The 20,263-nt window shown below is 40.3% G+C and overlaps 2 long non-coding RNA genes across 2 annotated transcripts in view; one reads left to right on the top strand and one right to left on the bottom strand.

Annotated features, from left to right (window-relative positions):
• Positions 1-14,235, top strand: part of LOC133222533 (uncharacterized) — a 57,941-nt gene extending 43,706 nt beyond the window's left edge. Inside the window, exon 2 of the long non-coding RNA XR_009728309.1 lies at positions 14,020-14,235. This is a non-coding gene — a long non-coding RNA (uncharacterized LOC133222533). The remainder of the gene's footprint in view (positions 1-14,019) is intronic.
• On the bottom strand, positions 6,134-8,839 carry LOC133222490 (uncharacterized). Its single transcript, XR_009728303.1, has 2 exons — positions 7,991-8,839; positions 6,134-6,268 (listed from the first exon to the last, which is right to left on the bottom strand). It is a non-coding gene; the product is annotated as an uncharacterized LOC133222490 (long non-coding RNA).
• Positions 14,236-20,263: the final 6,028 nt, after the last annotated feature.

The following is a 20,263-nucleotide window of genomic DNA, read 5'->3' as shown; positions in this document are numbered from 1 at the left end:
CTTTGATCTTCAAATGTTAAGTGATACTGTTTGTCCTGGGTTTAGCAGCAGCAGTCATTGTTTCTCCTTCTTGGTAGCTGGTGCAGTGCTGTTTTTTAACTTTCAGGCTGGGAACAGAGCTGAAAAACAATGATGTTTTGGTTTGGCCAAGGACTTTGTGGGCCTCATGCTCTGCCAGGGAGGAGGGAAACCAGGAGGAAGCAGAGACAGGACACCTGACCCAAACTGACCAAAGAGGTATTCCATACCACAGCACGTCATGCCCAGGATGTAACTGGGAGAGAGACCCGGAAGGGGGCTAGAGTGGACTGCAGAGTTGAAGGATGTATCGGTCGGTGCTTGGTCGGTCTGGGGGGAGCAAGTTATCGGTTGCCTGGTGATGGGGTGTTGTGTTCTCTTCCCTTGTTATTTCCTTTATCATTACTATTATTGGTGGTAGCAGTAGTGATTTGTGTTATACCTTAGTTACTAAACTGTTCTTATCTCAACCCATGGGAGTTGCATTTCTTTTTGATTCTCCTCTCCGTTCCCCCAGGAGTAGGGGGAGGGCAAGAAGGGGGGGAGTGGGTAGCAAGCTGTCTGTCTGGGTTTAAACCACGACACTGTTTTATTCTAATTGGGTAGGTCCCCCTGTTTTATTTCCACTTCAACAGGCAAAGCATTTCTCGCCTTACCTGGAACTTCAGATGCCCATACTCCCACATATACCTGATTAAGGATTTCTTCTATTTCAGGGAGGTACTCCTTTTTGCTTTTCTGTTGAATTAAAGATAAACTCAAAACTGCAATTAATTGATTGTTTTTAACTCTGAATTCCATTTGCCTTCCTTAAATGTTGCTTCTCGCCCAAATAAAGATTTTAGAAAATTTGGCATGCATAAAAATTTATGGATTTCTAATTGTTTTCCCAATTTGTACTTTAAAGGTTTCAGAAAAAATGCCTTTTTTTGTTTGTTTTTCTTTTTTTTCTCTGTTTTTCTTGGTGGCCAGTAGCTCCCACATCTGTAACGAATTCTTTTCTCTCTGATTTAACACCAAATAAGTTGCTCCTGTATCCCCTAAAATTCCACTTTATTTCCTCTAGTCCCTAGTTTTAATGTAACCAGTGGATCTGCTAGGGTAGATTCCCCAGGTCCCTGCCAGTTTAGTTACAGTTCAGTCACCGGAACCACTCCATGGCACTGCCCCCCCCCAGGCAGTTTCACTTCCAGGGTCCAAACTCCCCATAGCACACACACTGATCCGGTTCCACAGAAGAAAAGCCCACTCCCCCACCTATGCCCCTGCGCAGCTCCCCTCCTTTCCCCCTTGGTTTTCCTTTTTTTTTTTTTTCCTCACAGCTGCTCACCTAGCTCTGCAGGGCCTGCAGATGCCTGCCTCTGCAACAGCACTTCTGGTTTAACCCTTTCTTAACTCTGAATGTGAATGTGCTGCTTGTTGCCAGTGACAGAAATCTCTTCCTCCTTATCAATATCAGATAGGACAGATGCAGAAGGTAATCCTCTCGGAGGTACCTGTGGTACGTGATTTTCCACCTTATGTTCCTCATTACTGTTTTTTTAACTTTAAATATCTTTCCCCAAAATCACAGGCTGAAATACATCTCTCCATCTTAACTTTCAGTTTTTCCCTGTCCCTTTCCAAAGCCAAAATTAAGGAATCTGGTGGAGCTATATTAATTTTGCATTCAGTCTGTCACTCCGTATGATTTCTTAAAGTGAAAAACATATCTGCATACATTACTTCATCTCATTTTCCTTGCCCCCTTAAAACAACATTAATTGTAACAATGTATTATAGTTCAGAGTTCCAATTTTAGGCCATTTTTCCTGATCTTCCAAAGTATACAAAGGCCATCATTGGTTACAATATTTTACCAATATTTTCTTTTTTACCAAGCCCCCAGGAGACCCTCCAAATTCTTTCCAGTGTGCCAAAACGCACCCAAAAGTATTCTTTTTAAAGATCTCTTCACTCTGCTGATTTTCCATTATCAATCTCACATTCACACACACACACACACAAATGGGAACCCCCACACACACTCCACACAGTTACAACACTTGAGACAAAGACAGAGACTTAAATTAAATCAAAGAAACAACAGTTAATAACACAGTTAATGACACATCCTGTCAGCAGTACCAAAATCACAAGACCAAAATCATTACTATAACAAGCCATAAAATAAGACGAATACTTGTAGAATCAAAAGCAATACTTCCTAACACCCTTTATAGTTGACCAGCGTGTCAGTGTCCCAAGAAGGATAAGACCCTTGTGTCCAACCAGCCTGTCTGCGTCCCACTGTGGGAACCATACTGAAAAGCCCACTGTATCGGAGGGTGATTCTACTAACCTATTCAGAGACCCACGACGACAGCATCACTGAATCAAATCCCTTATGGGCTGTTGATAGCACATTGGACCCAAAACCATTTCCACAAGACACCCCCTGCGTCTTGTAGGACCCAAATCACAAGATGCCCCCTGCTTAGTTATAACAGCCTGTCACTGATATCAAAATTACAAGACCAAAATCCTTAACATAACAAGCCACAAAATAAATCAAATACCAGCAAGATCCAAAACCATTTCCACAAGACACCCCCTGCATCTTGCAGGACCCAAACCACAAGAAGCCCCCTGCTTCCTTTGGGTGTATACCAGTAAAATCCAAAACCTTTTCTGCAAGACACCCCCTGCACCTTGCAGGACACAAACCACAAGAAGCCCCCTGCTTCTTGTGGGTGTCTACCAAACGGACGCTAGCAGCCGGGTATATGCCTTTACCTATGAGATTTCCTATCTCGATTTACGGAAGGCTTCCAAACCATGCATACACTTACCAAACCAATTCACCAAACCAATTCACCAAACCAATTTACCAAACCGAGATGCCCCCTGCACCTTAAAAATTATATAAAAGAAAATAATACCTTTTATGAGATGGTCCTTGTCTGCTCCCGCAGCGATCCGAATGAGTCGGACCCTTGATAGGACAAGGGGCAATGGGTTCAACCTTAAACAGGGAAAGTTCAGGTTAGATAGAAGGAAGTGCTTTACTGCAAGGATGGTGAAGCACTGGAACAGGTTGCCCAAAGGAGTGGTAAATGCTCCATCCCTGACAGTGTTCAAGGCCAGGTTGGACATAGCCTTGGGCAACATAGTTTAGTGTGAGGTGTCCCTGCCCAGGGCAGGGGAGTTGGAACTAGATAATCTTAAGGTCCTTTCCAACCCTAATTATTCTATGATTCTTATCAACAGGACCTCAACCGGCTGGACACATCAGTGAAGTAGAAACTCAGTAGAAACTGAGATCTGCTATACTTCTAAACTAGTTATCAGAGCTGCTTAAGTAATTGTCTTACTGCTACTGTAATGAGTAAAGTTGACACTGGCTTTATTTTATGCTCATCAACAGATTTCCAAGTGTTATTATTTATGTACTTCTACTGTTCTAGCAGCATTGATTTTTCCCTGTGGTGAAAAGTAACAATTACATGATTTGTGTTTATATAAATGACAGGTCAAAACTCACAAGGAGAGGCAGCACTTGATTGAAAACCAGACCAAGTTTTAGGTATGCAATTTTTCCAGGACTGATGATGATAATCTTAGAAAACTAAATACGGATAGAAAAAATTACTTCCAAGTTTAGCTTTTATTATTCAGTTAGATATACTGAGAAATAAAGGGGCTGGTTCTTGTGGAATGGAAGTGTTAGCAAGAAGAAATGTGATGATATAATTAACTCCTAGGAAATACAGATAAATAATTATTGGTTGTGGGTAAAGTATAGAAATCATAATTGCCATAAAACCAATCTCTCTACTGAGTCTGTAATGTTTAGTATCCAGTAATTGTGAGTGTTTAGTTCTTAAGCTCAGGATCAAGACTTAAGAAGTCAGAGATAAATGGTTATTTTGTAAGAAAATCATCTCCTTTATTAATTTGCTGTAGAAGCACACACTGGTGAACAACTGTTATGTTCTCCCCCATCATTTATACAGAAGCATTTCAAAGTGTGTCACAGACCAAAGCTAATACACATTCATTCCATCTTTTCACTTTGAGGAAAGGCATTCATTATGGATTCACTTTGGCAAGTTTTCGTGCCTGCTCTTGCAGTCTCGTTCCATCCATTGCATGGTGGCCTATCTGAGGCTTCCTGCTGCTGCTGAGTGTGGTGAGGCTATGGGATTATTTGAAAGCTAGGAGCTCTGCTTGAGTAGCATACATCATACAAGGAAGAAAACTTTTTTTTGGCAGCATAAATCAGGTAGTTGAGTGTAGAAAGAGATAAAAATATTTGCTCCAACAACTACCCTTCAACCTAAATAACTGAAGAACACCAGAGCTCTCAGTCTAAACCACACAAAGAAAAGCACCTAAGTATTATTGTTACCATTTTAAGAGAAATTAGGAAATGTATTAAATCATTTTAAAGTCATATAAAAACCCTAAAAGGAGTAGGGACAGAAGTTCCTGGTTCTCCTTTTCAAGCAAAATAATGTCCATTCTCCAACTGTGCACCAGAAAGGAAAGGTTGAATTCTGTTTTAAGTTGTTTCCTTTGGAAAGCTGTCATTTAGCCACACTCGTGTAACTCAACCATAGCCTTAGATGTCACATCAACTTTGGATGCACATTTGTGGATTCATTAAGTCTAATGGGATCAGCTGCTTCAGTTTAATGGTTTGTCAAGTGAAAGTTTTAGTTTCATGCCCATGATGTCCTTACAACAGTATGCCTACTCAATCTGACACACATGGATATGTTATATGTCAAACTATGACTGATCATACAATTTTCACATGTACCTACTCTTCTGAAATCACCACAATTGCTAGGCACAAGGTGTAGAATTCCTTAATTACTTGTGACATAAGTATTTACTAGACAAAAATAATACAGCCTAAGCAATCCACTATAGAAACTTGATAAACTATCATCCCAGTTTTGTGTACTAAGAAAGCATATAAATCAGAAGACAGAACTATTTGATTACATAGTAAAGTGAAAAAGGAAAACAAAGGATTAATAAATTCTGTAAAGAAGTAAAAATCAAAGAGGTAGTTGATGTGGCTTCTTTTTTGGTATCATCTTTGCAACTGTAATTGGGAAAAATATTAGGAGGTTAGGGAGACACCACTTTTCAGTATCTTGGGAGCATTAGAAAAGTATTTCAGGGAAAGCTCTAGCCCAGGTTATGAGAACAGTCATGTGCCAACTACAGACTTCACATATTAAGGCTGTTGTTACTAAACTTGATTGTCAAATCTTTCTTGGAAAGTATATATTTTAGTAAATAAACTGTGTTTCCCAAAATATTATAGAGAATATCCTGAAGTTACATAAATCAGACAGTAGAATAAAACCCCCTTGCAGGTATAGAGATGTGTCGTGGTTTAAACCCAGCCATACAGCTCATTCACTCACTCCCCCCCCCCCCCCTTCCTCACTCCCCCTACTCCCAGGGGGATGGAGAGGAGAATCAGAAAGAATGCAACTCCCACAGGTTGAGATAAGAACAGTTTAGTAACTAAGGTATAACACAAATCACTACTGCTACCACCAATGATAATAATGATAAAGGAAATAACAAGGGAAGAGAATACACCACCTCCTCACCACCCGCCGACCGATAACTTGCCCCCACCCTGACCAAGCACCAACCGATACCTAGTCCAACCCTGCAGAAGACTAGCCCTTCTGGGTAACTTTCAGTTACATCCTGGGAATGACGTGCTGTGGTATGGAATACCTCTTTGGCTAGTTTGGGTCAGGTGTCCTGTCTCTGCTTCCTCCCGGCTTCCTCTCCTCCCTGGCACAGCATGAGGATCAAAGTCATTGGCCAGACCAAACATTTGAGCAGCAACTAAAAACATTGACCTTATCACTGTTCCCAGGCCAAAAAAAAAATCAAAAACACATCGCTGCACCAGCCACCAAGGGGAAAAAAAAAATAAATAAAAAAATAGACTGCTACTGCTGAACCCAGGACAAGATGTTAAACATTTTTATCACTGTAATTACTTATGGCCTTGTACATGTGATCATAAGTGGTATTTTTCAGGTTGCCAAAACTGGATATTCTGTACTTCAGTGATTGATGACAAAGTATATAGAAATATTTTATATGGATTAATTTCATTATTCCAGCTCAGTCCTCAATGGATTTTATGTATTTCTCATCGGCATCTTCATTCATCAGTTCATCAAGTTCAGCAGGGTTTTCCACAGTCATCTTGATAAGCCAACCTGCACTTCGGAAATGAAAAACAGTTGTTAATATCCTACAAGAAGGATTAATTCATGTCTCTGCCTTCAAAAAGTACCCCCAATTGGCTACAAGCCCTTTAACACTTGTACAATCAACAGGATTTCTTGTGCAGGCAAAACAATGTTTTAATAATTTATTTTTTTTTTTTTAAATGAATAAGCAACTTGTCATAAGGAATGGCCTTTTGAGCCAGACCAGCTGTCTGAGAGAAATGCGATGGAGGGAAATAGATCTAAATGCAACTACAGCCTATGTCTGAAAAGAACAAACTAAAACAGCTGTCAGCAAAGACAAGAATATAGTAACACTTTCATGTTAAATTTTACTGGGCTTTATATTCAATATATTACATTTAAGCCTCCACACCATTAAAGGGATGGTCTATGGACTAAGGAATTAGATCTGTCTCGTGTGGGGAGAGAGAAAAAGAGAGAAAGCAATAGTATATTGAAAAATGTGGGACCTGAACATTATGCAAATGGCATGGAACAAGGGGTGGATACTATCCTGGATTAATCTGTAACAGTTATTGTTCTCCTTCCTAGTACCTGGTGCAGTGCTGTGTTTGCAACTTTAGTCTGAGTAGAATGGCCCCTCAGTTTAAGAAGGACAGGGACCTGCTGGAGAGAGTCCAGCGCAGGGCAACTAAGATGATTAAGGGAGTGGAGCATCTCCCTTATGAGGAAAGACTGAGGGAGCTGGGTCTCTATAGTTTGGAGAAGAGGAGATTGAGGGGTGACCTTATTAGTGTATATAAATATATAAAGGGGGAGTGTCACGAGGATGGAGCCAGGCTCTTCTCAGTGGCAAACAATGATAGGACAAGGGGCAATGGGTACAAACTGGAACACAAGAGGTTCCACTTAAACTTGAGAAGAAACTTCTTCTCAGTGAGGGTGACAGAACACTGGAACGGGCTGCCCAGGGAGGTTGTGGAGTCTCCTTCTCTGGAGACATTCAAAACCTGCCTGGACATGTTCCTGTGTAACCTTATCTAGGTGTTCCTGCTCCGGCAGGGGGATTGGACTAGATGATCTTTTGAGGTCCCTTCCAATCTTTAACATACTGTGATACTGTGATACTGTAATGCTGATAGCAATAACTAAAATATTGGTGTGTTAAGTAATGTTGACTCTGATCAAGGACTTTTATGGTCTCTCATGCTCTGTCAGTGAGGAGGGGAACGAGAAGCCAGGAGGAAGCAGAGACAGGACACCTGACCCAAACTAGCCGAAGAGGTATTCCATACCACAGCACGTCATGCCCAGCAATCAAACTGGGGGGAATTACCCGGAAGGCCCATATGGCTGCTCGGGTCAGGCTGGGTATTAAGTCAGCAGGTGGTAAACAATTGTACTGTGCATCACTTGTGTTTATTGGTTTGATTTTCCCCTTTCCCTTTTAGTTTTATATTCTCTCCCCTTGTTATTTCCCTTATTGTTCTTCTTATTATTGTTAGTTTTATATTATACTTCAGTTACTGGACTGTTCTTATCTCAACCTGTGGGATTTACATTCTTTCAGTTCTTCTTCCCATCCTGCCAGGGGGGTGAGGAACGAGCAAGCATGGTTCTGAGTTACCAGCTAGGCTTAAACCATGACACCTCCACACCATTAAACTGAAAGAACTAGGAACTGAAGAGCCATTTGTTCTAGCAATAATCCAGGTGGTATTCATTATCAAAAGATAAAAATGATCTCTTACAATCTCGATAACAAGATTTATTGACAAGCCCTGGACTATCTGCAAGGGCATCGTTAATCTCAGTCACTTCTCCTGAGAGAGGAGAGGAGAGTTCACTAGCAGCTTTCACACTTTCCAAAGCTCCAAACTCATCTGAAACACAAAAGCGCTCCATCGTATTCTAAGATGATAATATAAAGGGCTTAGTTTTTTTGGTCAGACCTTCTGGTGATGACCTAGCTATTGAAGACGTGTCTTGATCTTGAGCAAGGAAAAAATGTCAGAAACTGAAGTCACCAACTTTATGACAATGATCAGCAGTTCAGTTTTATATTTATGCTCCTGAATTATTTTGGGGAACTTGCATAACATTAGCTACCTGGCCACTACAAAAGGGACAGAATTTTCTTACATTTAGACTGATCCTTCAGCTAAAACCCTACAGATTATGGTAGGATATAAGGTTAGAAGGAATCACATCCAGCTCTTGGGGCAAAAGACCTAAATAAGCCTTTTATCTTCAATTCAAACATTTTAATACATAATATGGTTACAAAATACACAACCACTATTTGAGGAATTACAGTTTTTCTTCAGAAACACTATTAAGTGTTACATTTGCATTCAGAAAATGTGCATTACTATTCAGAAGCACCACATGGGAATCACCCAGCTGCTCTTCCCTTTTTTCTGGTTTGTAGACGGTTATGTAAATGGTGCCTGGAGCAATGTTAGTCCTGAGTAACTTCAAGCCACAAGGAAACAAGACAGAGGCTGGAGGAACAGAGCTGTCAGAAGAGTAGATAGGCATCAACAGCACAAGGAATCAGAGAACAACATGTTCTACGAAAGCCTGGAATTAGACTAAAGCCAGAACATGTAGAAAATAACTAAATTGAAATTAATTCCTTCAGATAAAACTACAAGTTGGTTAATTAAAACCCTAAACAGAAAGACCTTTTCTCTAACATTCACCATTCAATGTGATGTACTAGAACTGGCCAAAACAGTTCACTATGAACCTATTCCACAAAGGAGGATGGCAAAAAGAAAGGCCTGCTACTTGACCTCAGTAACTATGTTCTTTTTCTGCAACCTCTTCATATACAAGCAAAAGATCTCTCTCTGTAAGCACAGGAATAAACTTTTACTTTCTACCTGTTAATGCCCACCCTTCTTTAACATGGAAAACTACACAACTTAATAATTAAGAATGTAACAATTTGTATATCACTAATGAGCAGAAATCTATGATTATGTCTGATACCCCCCAAATTACTGTCTGTATGTTTACATAAAAATTAGAGCTTGATATCAATTAGATGCTTCACATTGTGCAACTCATGAAATGCTTAACTGCAGAATTGCAAATAAGCCAGCCTGAACACTAGGTAAGTCTAAATCAAAGCATAAATATTTTAAAAACAAAGCATAGGTAAAATTATTACAAAAAGATATTTCAAATTTTTTTTTAATAAATGTCTTGACAGTTTAATAGGCAGGTATTTTCTGCTATCACACATGGTCTGACAGTGATAACTTTAAATAAATCTGTCTCTTGTAGAAATACACAAATTTGTTTTGCATCCAGAAGATTAGTAATGGTATTAATGAACATAAATATTACTTCGTAAAATTAATCTCTACAAAGGGAGAGTGGAATGAGTAGAATAATGACTTCATTAGAAATTAGAGCTGAAACTTACCATTTTTACTCAGTTTTGTCCCAATTTCTGGAAGACTACAGTAAACAACATCTCCTAATGCTTCCTTAAAAGAAAAACAAAAGGATCAAAGCATGCATTAAAGAAACTATATGTAGGAGAGATCTGATACAGTAACTGTACAATCTGTATAGAAGTAATCTCTGTCTCTAAATTTAGTTCTCATTCTTTAAGGCCTACATGTTTTTCACTTTTTATTTTTAAACATTTAATTTGGAAAAGGTTTGTTATCACACCCCAAATGCCAAATTATTGTTTATATATTATGGTGCTAATAACCCTCACAATGAGTTACAAGGTATATATGCATAGGCTGATCTTCTTCACATCAGCTAGAGTAACAACTGTTTTAAAGGACACCATTCCCAATGATTGGAGGGAATTTGCTTTTTGTTACTTCCAGTGCAATTTGAAAGAAAATGCAGCATTTCCGCTCCAGAGACATGGACAGCTAGACAGTTTGTCCTGACTTAATAAGGAGCCTTATCATCATAAGGATCAGCTCAACCAGAACAGGCATCTGCCTCTTCCGTAACAAATGTAACCCATCTCACAAAAGTCTAGGGATTTTACAGAGTATTAGCGTTACTTACAGAAAATGGAGATCATGGGAAATACTGCTTGGCCTACAAAATACTAATTCCACTTTATCAATAGCTTTGCACATTAGATTTTCTGAAGTTTCACAGTGAATCTTACCCTGAATTTGCCTACAACTATTCCAAATCAAGTACTTGTGCAAGAACAAAACAAAAAAATCCAAAGAAATTCTTATCCTAGAGTAAGATGTATATATACCATGTTGTACTACTATTCACAATTGTTCTTTAGCCAGAGGGACTGCACCATATTCACATTCAAGGGAAATTTGACAAAAAAAGTGAACAGTATCCTCTACATAGTCATGACCTCCTCAGGACTGTAAGAACTCAAGTAATAAAGGAGGCTTTGAATTCTGATAAACCAAGTTTCTCATCAAGTTCAGCTCTCCATAGGCTCAATGGTTAAGAATTTATCAGGATGCTGAAGCAGCATTCATTTCACAAAAACTGCGATAGAACCAAGCCCAAAAATCATGCCCAGTGGATAGCATAGGCAGTTAGAACAGTAAAAACACCTGTGCAAAGAGCAAGGACAAGAGCAGGTACACATAAATAAATATTGCAGACTTAGATAAGGGGGGGGAGGGATTGATACCTGTGCAAAACTTCTGATTCCTACCGTTCCAATGCCATTTTCAACAGATATCCATTCATGCTTCTCTGCGAATTTGCAGGCTAAAATAAAACAAACCTGATATTTCAGAAATAAGTGACATGTTGCTCACTTAAATAAAGTAACACATTTGCAGGGTCAAACTGTGTTTTTTTTTTTACAGAGGTGAGTTTTGTTAGTTTTTCTTGGAAAACATTTTAAAGAGGAAAAAAATTACAGAAGCATTTTGTTTTGCTCATGACATGCTTAGTAATGCCCACTAGGTTTTCTGCTGAGAGTATTACTGGTTCCTATGCAAAGGAGTACTACTTCAAACAAAAGTCTATGTCTGAAGCATGTATGTACTCATTTCTATGCTAGCATGGTGGCTTTTCAAGCATATTTAGTGTTTGCTTCTAACAACCACTTCATTACTCCAGGGAAGGCCAGGGTTAATGACTGTTAGAAACACTGTCAGCATTACAGCATCTCATTCAAAGTACTTATAGAGCCATGAAGTAAGAGAGTTACAACCTAGCTAGGAAAAGGGGCTGATTCACTTCACTCCCCTGACATTTCCTATAGAGTCTATTTCTCCCAGTTTAATGTTGTCACAGATCTGTGTAAATTTAAGACAAATTGATACAGGGCAAATAAATAAAACCAGTCATACAGACAACTGCCACTTAAGAGAATTTGCTCACTGTTATGAACGTTACTGTGAAAAGAACACAGTTATTCTGTAGTTTTAAAATAAGTATGATTAAGACCCTATTAAGTCTTTTCACATCAATCTTGCAATTCTACATATATTTTAGATCTATAACATTCACAGCAGCTTGTACCAGCTTTTATTATTAGCAATTCTTCCTATAAAGCCATACAGAGAAACTTCAAAAGAAGTACGTGAAATCAGCAACATTTTTCTCACTGAGTTTTTACCTGGAACTTTTATTACTCTGAGCATTTTCACCCTGCTTTGTCTGCTTTCTCAGTTCCATAGTTCCCATGAAGATATCTCCCCCCTTTTTTATTAAAATATTTTTTAATTTTCACTTGCAGCGCCTATCCAATCAGGCAAGGGATGTGCCAGAAACTGGAGAAAACAATTTCTTAAACAGAGCTCTCTCTGCGATGAGCACTAGAGTAGTACAGCTGAACATTCCATTGAGTTCCAAACTATTCCCTTAGGCTTTTCTTCTAGGCTGGACTCCTTATCCCAGCTGAAGAAACTACACTTTTGTAAATCCTTGTATATTTTCTAAACATAAAGGAAAGTAGAAATTGTCTCTGTAGACCTGCTACAATCTTTCCACTCTCAGACATATTTTAAGCCATTTCAGTTGTACCAATCATCTCATTTATGTTTGAACACATTTAAGAGAAGCAAGTCTCAGATAAAATGGTTTGTCTTTAAAGATGGCCCAAGTTTTATAGAACTCAATAGAACAATACATGCTTTTCTCAGTACACAAAACACTGAGGAAAATATAAAGTATTTTCCAAGGAATTCTCACTCCAAAACCCCAAAGAATTTCAGCTAACATTATTTCTACCTACAGAAATCTCTCAGAACATGTTCTGATAAACAAATCAGAAGTCTTAAGTAATTTTAGGTCAAGACATTAAACCCGCAGGAATTCCTTTGGAAATGAAAAACCATAGAATAGTTAGGGTTGGAAAGGACCTTAAGATCATCTAGCTCTAACCCCCCTGCCATGAACAGGGACAACTCACCAAGTCACCCAAGGCTCTGTCCAACGTGGCCATAAACACTGACAGGAATGGAACATTTACCACTTCCTTGGGCAACCTGCTCCAGTGCCTCGCCACCCTAACAGTAAAGAGTTTTTCCCTTATATCTAGCCTGAACTTCCACTGCTTAAGTCTGAACCCACTACCCCTTGTCCTATCACTACAGTCTGATGAAGAGTCCCTCTCCAGCACCCTAATAGGACCCCTTCAGACACTGGAAGTCTGCCATAAGGTCTCCATGCAGCCTTCTCTTCTCCAGGTTGAACAGCCCAAACTTTCTTAGCCTGTCTTCATATGGAATGTGCTCCAGCACTCTTATCATCCTCATGGCCCTCCTCTGGACTTGCTTTAACAGCTCCATGACCTTCATATGCTGAGAACACAAGAACTGCACACAGTACTCCAAGTGGGATCTCACAAGATGTCCTGGATTCAGCTGTAGCAGTTATTTTTCTCCTCCTTAGTAGCTGGTGCAGTACTTTGTCTGCAACTTTATCCTGGGAACAATGCTAATAACAAACGGATGTTTTTAGTTGTTGCTAAGTAATGCTTACCCCATCAAGGACTTTTCAGTCTCATGCTCTGCCAGCGAGGAGGGACACAGGAAGCCAGGAGGAAGCAGAGACAAAACATCTGACCCAAACAAGCCAAAGGGGTATTCCATTCCACAGCATATCAGGCCCACTATATAAGCTGTGTACAATACTCCAAATGAGGTCTCATAAGAGCAGAGTAGAGGGGCAGGATCATATCATTTGACCTGCTGGTCACACTACTTTTAATGCAGCCCAGGATATGGTTGGCTTTCTGGGCTGCAAGTGCATGCTGCTGACTCAGGTTCAGTTTCTCACCAACCAACACCCCGAAGTCCTTCTCCACAGGGCTGCTCTGAATCTCTTCTCTGCCCAACCTGTAGCTGTGCCTGGGACTGACTTGACCTGGGTGTAGTGAGACGGGGGGGGGGGGGGGACAACGACACAAAATTACAAAACGGAATATACAAACCTTTAGAATCAGTTTTAAGTAATGTTAAAGTTTGATGGCTTTGTAACAGTAGCAATGGAAAATTATTGAGGTGCATGATACATAGAGAAAAAAATAGAGTACAGCTAGAGAACATACTGAGAATTCTTGTACAAGATAAATTGCTATAGTTGACATAGTTTTCCAAAAAACAGTCTAGAAGAACAGGACACCGGGATACAGAGTATCTGGGAACTGAAAGTGTCCAGGATGGGCTACAGTTAAACTAACTGATAAGTAGAAGGACAGGAGGATTCTTATGTCTCTGGTGCTAACAAACCAATGAAGCTGGTATAAGCATCTACTGGGCGTGCTTCAAAGGCTGTCAGAAGTGATGAAAACTGTTGGAAGAAGTAAACAACCCTCAGAGACCACCACCACAATTTTGTACACATGCGGGGAACTTTCTGGAAAATAATGTAATCCATACGTAGCCTCATGAATATGTATGTATGCCCAGGAACTATATAAGGGCAGCTTGTGCAGCAATATGGGGACACATGTTAGGAGGAGCTATCCCCCGTGCCTACTGTCACCACAATAAAGAATACCTGCTTGTCAACTTGAAAACTTTGTTGGCAAGTTTGTTTCTGGAGTTTTCTCTGAATTAGTAGGACCTTGCACTTGGCTTGGTTGAATTTCATGAGACTGGCATTGGCCCACCTCTCAAGCATGTCAAGATACCTCTGGATGGCATTCTTTCCCTCCAGCATATCAACCGAACCACACAGCTTTGTGTCGTTGGCAAACCTGCTGAGGATACACTCAGTCCCACTGTCCATGTCACTGATAAAGATGTTGAACAGGATTGGTCCCAACACCCAGCCCTGAGGGACACCATTCTACTAGCCTCCAATTGGACATTGAGCCATTGACCACAACTCTTTGCATGCAGCTATCCAGCCAATTCTTCATCTACCAAGTGATCCATCTATCAAATTGATGTATCTCCAGTTTAGGGACAAGGATGTTGTGTGGGACAGTACTGAACACTTTGCAGAAGTCCAGGTAGATGGCATCAACTGCTCTGCCCCATCCATCAGTTCTGTAGCCCCATCATAGAAGGCCACCAAATTGGTCAGGCAGGGTTTGCCCTTAGTGAAGCCATGTTGGCTGTCACCAATTACCTTGTTTTTCATGTGCCTTAGAATGCTTTCCAGAATAATTGGCTCCAAGATTTTGCCATGCACAGAGGTGAGACTGACTGGTCTGTAGTTTCCTGGGTTATGAACCATAATGGAGAATGACACAATCTCAAACCCAAGCTGAACATCTATGACACTACACATGTCACAAAAGCTAACCACTTTTTTTTTTTTAAATGTAGGATAAGAATATTGCATAAGATTAGTTTATAAGTCAAGGTTAAAAACAGAAGAAAAACTGGAAGACTTCCATAATCAGTTTTGAACAGAGCAATAAAATGTTCTCAACAGCTGGAAGAGCACTTAAGTTTCTTGTAGGACAAAGAAAACAGTTAGAAATGAAAAATTCTAAGCATGCAACAAAACCACTGCATATAAAGGTCAAATTAAGGAGTTAATAAGTAATCTTAAAATCTGACCTTTGATCTTATGTGATTAGCCCACTAAATAAATCAAATTAAACAAACATGAACTGACAAAGCACACCAAATCTCTTCTGGGAGCATTCTTTTTTAGGAGAGCAGCAAAATTTACTCTAGCTTCATTCATTTCAGCAGGACTTCAGTTTTGGCTGAATTCAGACCTTTACTTAGCTTAGCCTGCCTCTATTAATTATTTCATAAATATATACCTGAAGAGTGAAAGATTCACACCTCCACAGAGGCAAACAAATTTTTTCCTCTCTGCCTAAAATAAAAGCATAGTTTGTTATTGCTTCAAGTTATAGCTATAAAAAAAAGGATGCATTAATTAGAACAGTGAAAAAAAGCTTACATTTTTTACTCAATTTGCAAATAATAACTAATAAATTCTCTCACTTGGTGCAGAAGACTGTTAAAAAATAGGTTAAAAGACTATCTGGAAATAAATTTATGACCTCTTCTTAGTGGCAATCATTTCTATAGCATATTCTCCTACCTTTTCAAAGTTTGTTTGCTGGTATACCACTAGCTATTTTTCAGACTTTCATTCAAAGGGAGCTTTGGCAGCAGCAGATACTTTCAGAATTAACTATATTAAGTGAAAAAATCACACCAAGCACTGATGTGCAAGTCCACCTCCTGCGTTACCACTTCTGTAGCTGTGCTGCACAGGAGCTGCTGAGGCAGAGCCAAACTTTTTTATCCCAAACAGGCCCAACGCCCTAAAAACCTGGCTAAGGTTTCTTGGCAGCTCACCCCACCTAACTACTACCAGCCTGTCTCCTCTCCCCACCCGGCTGTGCCTCTTTTTCTAGTCCTAATGCTGATGCTCCTCAGACAAGGATCCTGGGAAAAAATACCTGCTTCCTTTATCAAGTTCATGTTCTGCATGCTCACCTCAATATGCAAAGCCCCTGACTGGGGTTGGAATGGGACATGGCCACTTGGCTAAAGAACTGCATCATGGAAAAGAAATTAAAAGTTTTCTGCCAATTAGCAGAGATGAACCCACTCCTCATGGGAGGAGGAACTGGGAGGTTGTCAGCACCAGGGGCAAGTGAAACAGCACTCTGATTGCCCTCTGCATCTACAAGCTCTCGCTGGGCTTCAGCCACTTTGCAGGATTCCACGCGCGCACCTGGGGTGGAGATGGCCAGTCCCAGCCCAGGATAGACTGCAGCACCCTGGTCTTCCCGGCCACGGAAGCCCCGAGCGCGCCGCACAGGGAGCATTTCTGCTCGTCATGTCCAGACAGACGGAAAGGCAAACTCCTGTAGTACTCAGCGCATCGAGAGAAATGGTCATCTCATCACCCACTGGATACGACTCCACTCCGCCACAACTCGCACCCCACAAAAGCTGGCCCGGCGATAACCACAACCCATCCACCCTTCCCTCCCGGCAATCCTGACAGAGCGCAACTGATGACTCGACGACTCACCGGACAGCACCAGTGAGCTAGTGGCCAGCCTCCGAGCGATGAACACCCGTAACAACAATAGCAGTAGCGAGAGACGCAACCTACAGTGCTCGCCATGCCATCTTCACCGGGCCGAGCGGGTAGTGCCGCGCCAAGCTCCTGTCTTTCGGGGTCGTGTCAGGGGCGGTTGTTATGCTGTGCAGAGGAGTGACTATGGCCGGGTTGCTTCAGGACAGATGTCCTTGGGGATAGCCATTTTCCCATAGCGCTTGCTTGGCGGAAAGTGAGTGGCTTTACGTGTGAAATAGGAGCTCACTTCTCTAATAGAGATAACAGGGTTTTATTGAGGGACAAAGTCAATAACGCAAAAGCAACAGCACTGGGTGCGTGACCGTAGCCAGAGGTGCACTGATTAGCATTTGTTACAGGCTTATATACTTTCACTAATGCATTAGTTACAGGCTTATATACTTTCACTAATGCATTAGTTACATGCATATTCATAATTCCCGCATATAGGCGTGGGATATTATAACTAGCTCCAAGAATTTATTATCATAAGTCTCTTTCTCTTGGCATCTGCACACTGCTCTCTGGTGATTGTGGCCAGGGGTCTTGAGGATGAAGTAAGCAGTCTTCCTCTTGTAAGTAGGGGTCTTCAAGATGAAGTAAGCAGTCTTCCTCACAGTGTACTTTTCAACTTTGGCACAGTTGGACGCCCCAGTAATCACAGAACTAGCTGAAACCAGCCATATCTGTAATTCTTCTGAGAACTAGCAAATATTTAGAACAGTGTGACCTTCCTGCAAAATTTATTGCAGGATGGGCAGACAAGGAGTATGAAAAGCTAGCAGATGTTTGGGAGGCTCTGTCTCTAAACTAACTGATAAGTAGAAGGATGGTGTGAAATAACTCATTCATGTTTAGTGGGGTCACTAAACCCTGTTATCTCACCACAGACTTACAACACAAACATTGTTCTTTAAAACTAAAGATACTTTAGGAGACTAGTGTGAAACAATTAACTCCTGTTTAGTGGGGCCACTAAATTCCACAGATTTACAACACAAACATTGTTCTCTTTCTACAACATAAGTTAAGCTAAAAAGTACTTTAACTCTATGTTTTCCACTCAGTAGCTTTTCTTATATGAAGCCCCCCCCCCCCCCCATTTTTCTTTTACCTTTACAAATTCTTTTGCTATGTGACTCTGTTTTGCTCAAGATTTCTGGCCCTTTTTAACTTGCTATCTAATCTTGTGTCCTTAGCGAGCTTTGTTTCTGTTATTGTGAACTCACACAGTTATATCCACATAGTCACACCTATGATTTGCGAAAGCCAATACATTTATGTGTTTATAACATAAGCATGCAACAAAAGCTCCGTTTTTATTAAATACAGGTATTAACTCTACAGGAAGCACACACGGGATGTTTTGTCTTAGGCTTAGCTATTTCTTAGCTAATACTTCTAAATAACATGTCCACAACAGTTTATTGGTTGAATGCCACAGTGTTTTAGTCAGAAGCTATGATAACCTAATTCAAGCTATTGCAGCTGATAGTTAAAAAGTAAATCTTTTACACACAAAGTGACTTTTTAATGTGGTTATTATTTAACCATTGATGGGTGACTGTGGGAACTGCAAGCCATCCTGTTCCCACTATTTGGATGATTAAAGAATTGCTGATAGTGCACCTGGGTCTTGAGTAAGCCAGGGAGTGTTTGGGTGTAAGGTTGGGCTGGGAAGCTGCCTGGTGAGTGATTGTTTTTAGGATGGAATTCATAGTGCCTGAAAAGTCACTGGGAATGATGTATTTGCTGCTTGGTTTCATGGCTCAGACCTCTATTTGTATTCTGTATATTACCATGCTGGAGTGAATAAAGTAGAGCTAGTTGTGAAAGCTCTGTGTTTGTGTGTAGGTGTAGGTGTAGGTAGCCTCTTTCTTTACAGATGCTGCAAATGGTGCCCTCCGTGTGTGGTAACTAAACTGCTTGACATTGCAGTGTCCAGGTGATCCGACAGGGAATTTCTGGTACCAACATTCGCCTGTTAGAGGTCAGTAATACCCGTTGAATGGGTATTCTATTCTATTTTATGATTCTGTGATTCTATGTTTTCTTTACTTGTTTAAGTACCAGTACACCAGGGTTCTAAGGATTAAAGCATTCCAAAAGTTCATATGAAGACCAGTATAACTCTCATCACTATTGTGGAAACACATTTGTTATCTTTTCATAACAGTTTACAAATAACGCAGAGGTTTTAAAGATAAAACTATTCCCACAAAGTTATGTCTTGGAGGCGGGGAGATTATTACTTGGGAAAGCAAGTGTTATCAGTGGTGCTTGAACATCTTGTTTTGTAAATTATTACTTCTCCTATAAACTGTCAACTGTAAAACGTAGGGAAAACAAGTTTTCAACCACATGGACCCTTTCTTTATGTGCTGCTTATGCATCTTAACTATCCTACAACAGTTCTCACAGAGAACTTGGCTGCAAGGTTGGAAGTATGACACTTCCCCCCCCCCCCCCCCCTAAAATGAGAGGTAGGTTGAAAGTTCCATCTGAACTTTTAAAAAGAACTGCAGGTAGTCTTAAATATATCTGTTTGGGTTTTTTTGGTGGTGTTTTTTGTTTGCTTTTTTTTAATTATTATTTGAATCTGATTTGTGCCACTAGATGTGAATTGTGACTTCTAGCAATAGCAGTGCTTGTTCTTAAGCCCTTGGTTTCATTTTAATGATTTATCTTGCTTATATTGTTGCTTGCATTGACAGAAGAGGTATTGATTTTTTTTTCCCCGTTTTGCCTCACGTAGTGCCATTTGAGATGATTCATTAGGATTGTATTCCTTAAGTGATGTGGAAGAGCAGATTCTAAAATTGTCACACAGACACACAATATCAAAGTGCAACATAAACTCAGTTGTTCTTATGCCACTTGCCCAAGGTGCAGTATGTGCCAAGCAGTTCTCCTGACCAGGTACAAGAGGTTGGGGTGGATGTTGTACATTTATAGAACACCATGTTACTGGAAGCAATTTCAACTTGCAGTGATGATGATCTTAATTAAAAAATTGATAATGTTGGTTTAAAACATGGATAGAGTCAAGCTGCTGAAAATTAAATTACTTAAGAAAACAGGATGAAGAAGTTGCCTTGGTTTGTTTTCCCAGCTCTATATGTGTCTCAGCTGTGCTTTGCTCCTAGGTAAAAGGTTTTCTGGTTGGCTGTGGGAGCTTTATTTGCTTCTAAACCTCGATGTTCTGGTCTTGCATCTGAATTAAGGGAGACTAAGGCAGACTTTTCTACTGTGGTTTAGCAGCTTAGAGTGCTTTTAAAGTAATAAATGTTGTCTGGAGTAGGAAGCTGTCATGTGCATGTGTTAGAAGCAGCCATGCTGCAGCTGGGTACATCTCTGCACCTTGGCTTCCTGATTACCACTTCCAGCCACACAAATCGTAGGCTGAATAAATCACTGTGGGGAAGAGCATAGTGGAAAGAAAGCATCCTCCTTCCTAGGATATTGACAGGTTGGAAATCCTCTGCTTAAGCACAGCTAGAAACATTTTTTTTCTTAAAGAGAAATTTAATAGAGGAACAGGT

Source organism: Neopsephotus bourkii, unplaced genomic scaffold, assembly GCF_033783945.1.
Source record: "Neopsephotus bourkii isolate Nb327-2 ecotype Australia unplaced genomic scaffold, CSIRO-AGI_Nbou_v1 NB_19, whole genome shotgun sequence".
In the NCBI taxonomy this organism is placed as follows: Eukaryota; Metazoa; Chordata; class Aves; order Psittaciformes; family Psittacidae; genus Neopsephotus; species Neopsephotus bourkii.
This window is presented reverse-complemented; position numbering and strand designations above follow the sequence as displayed.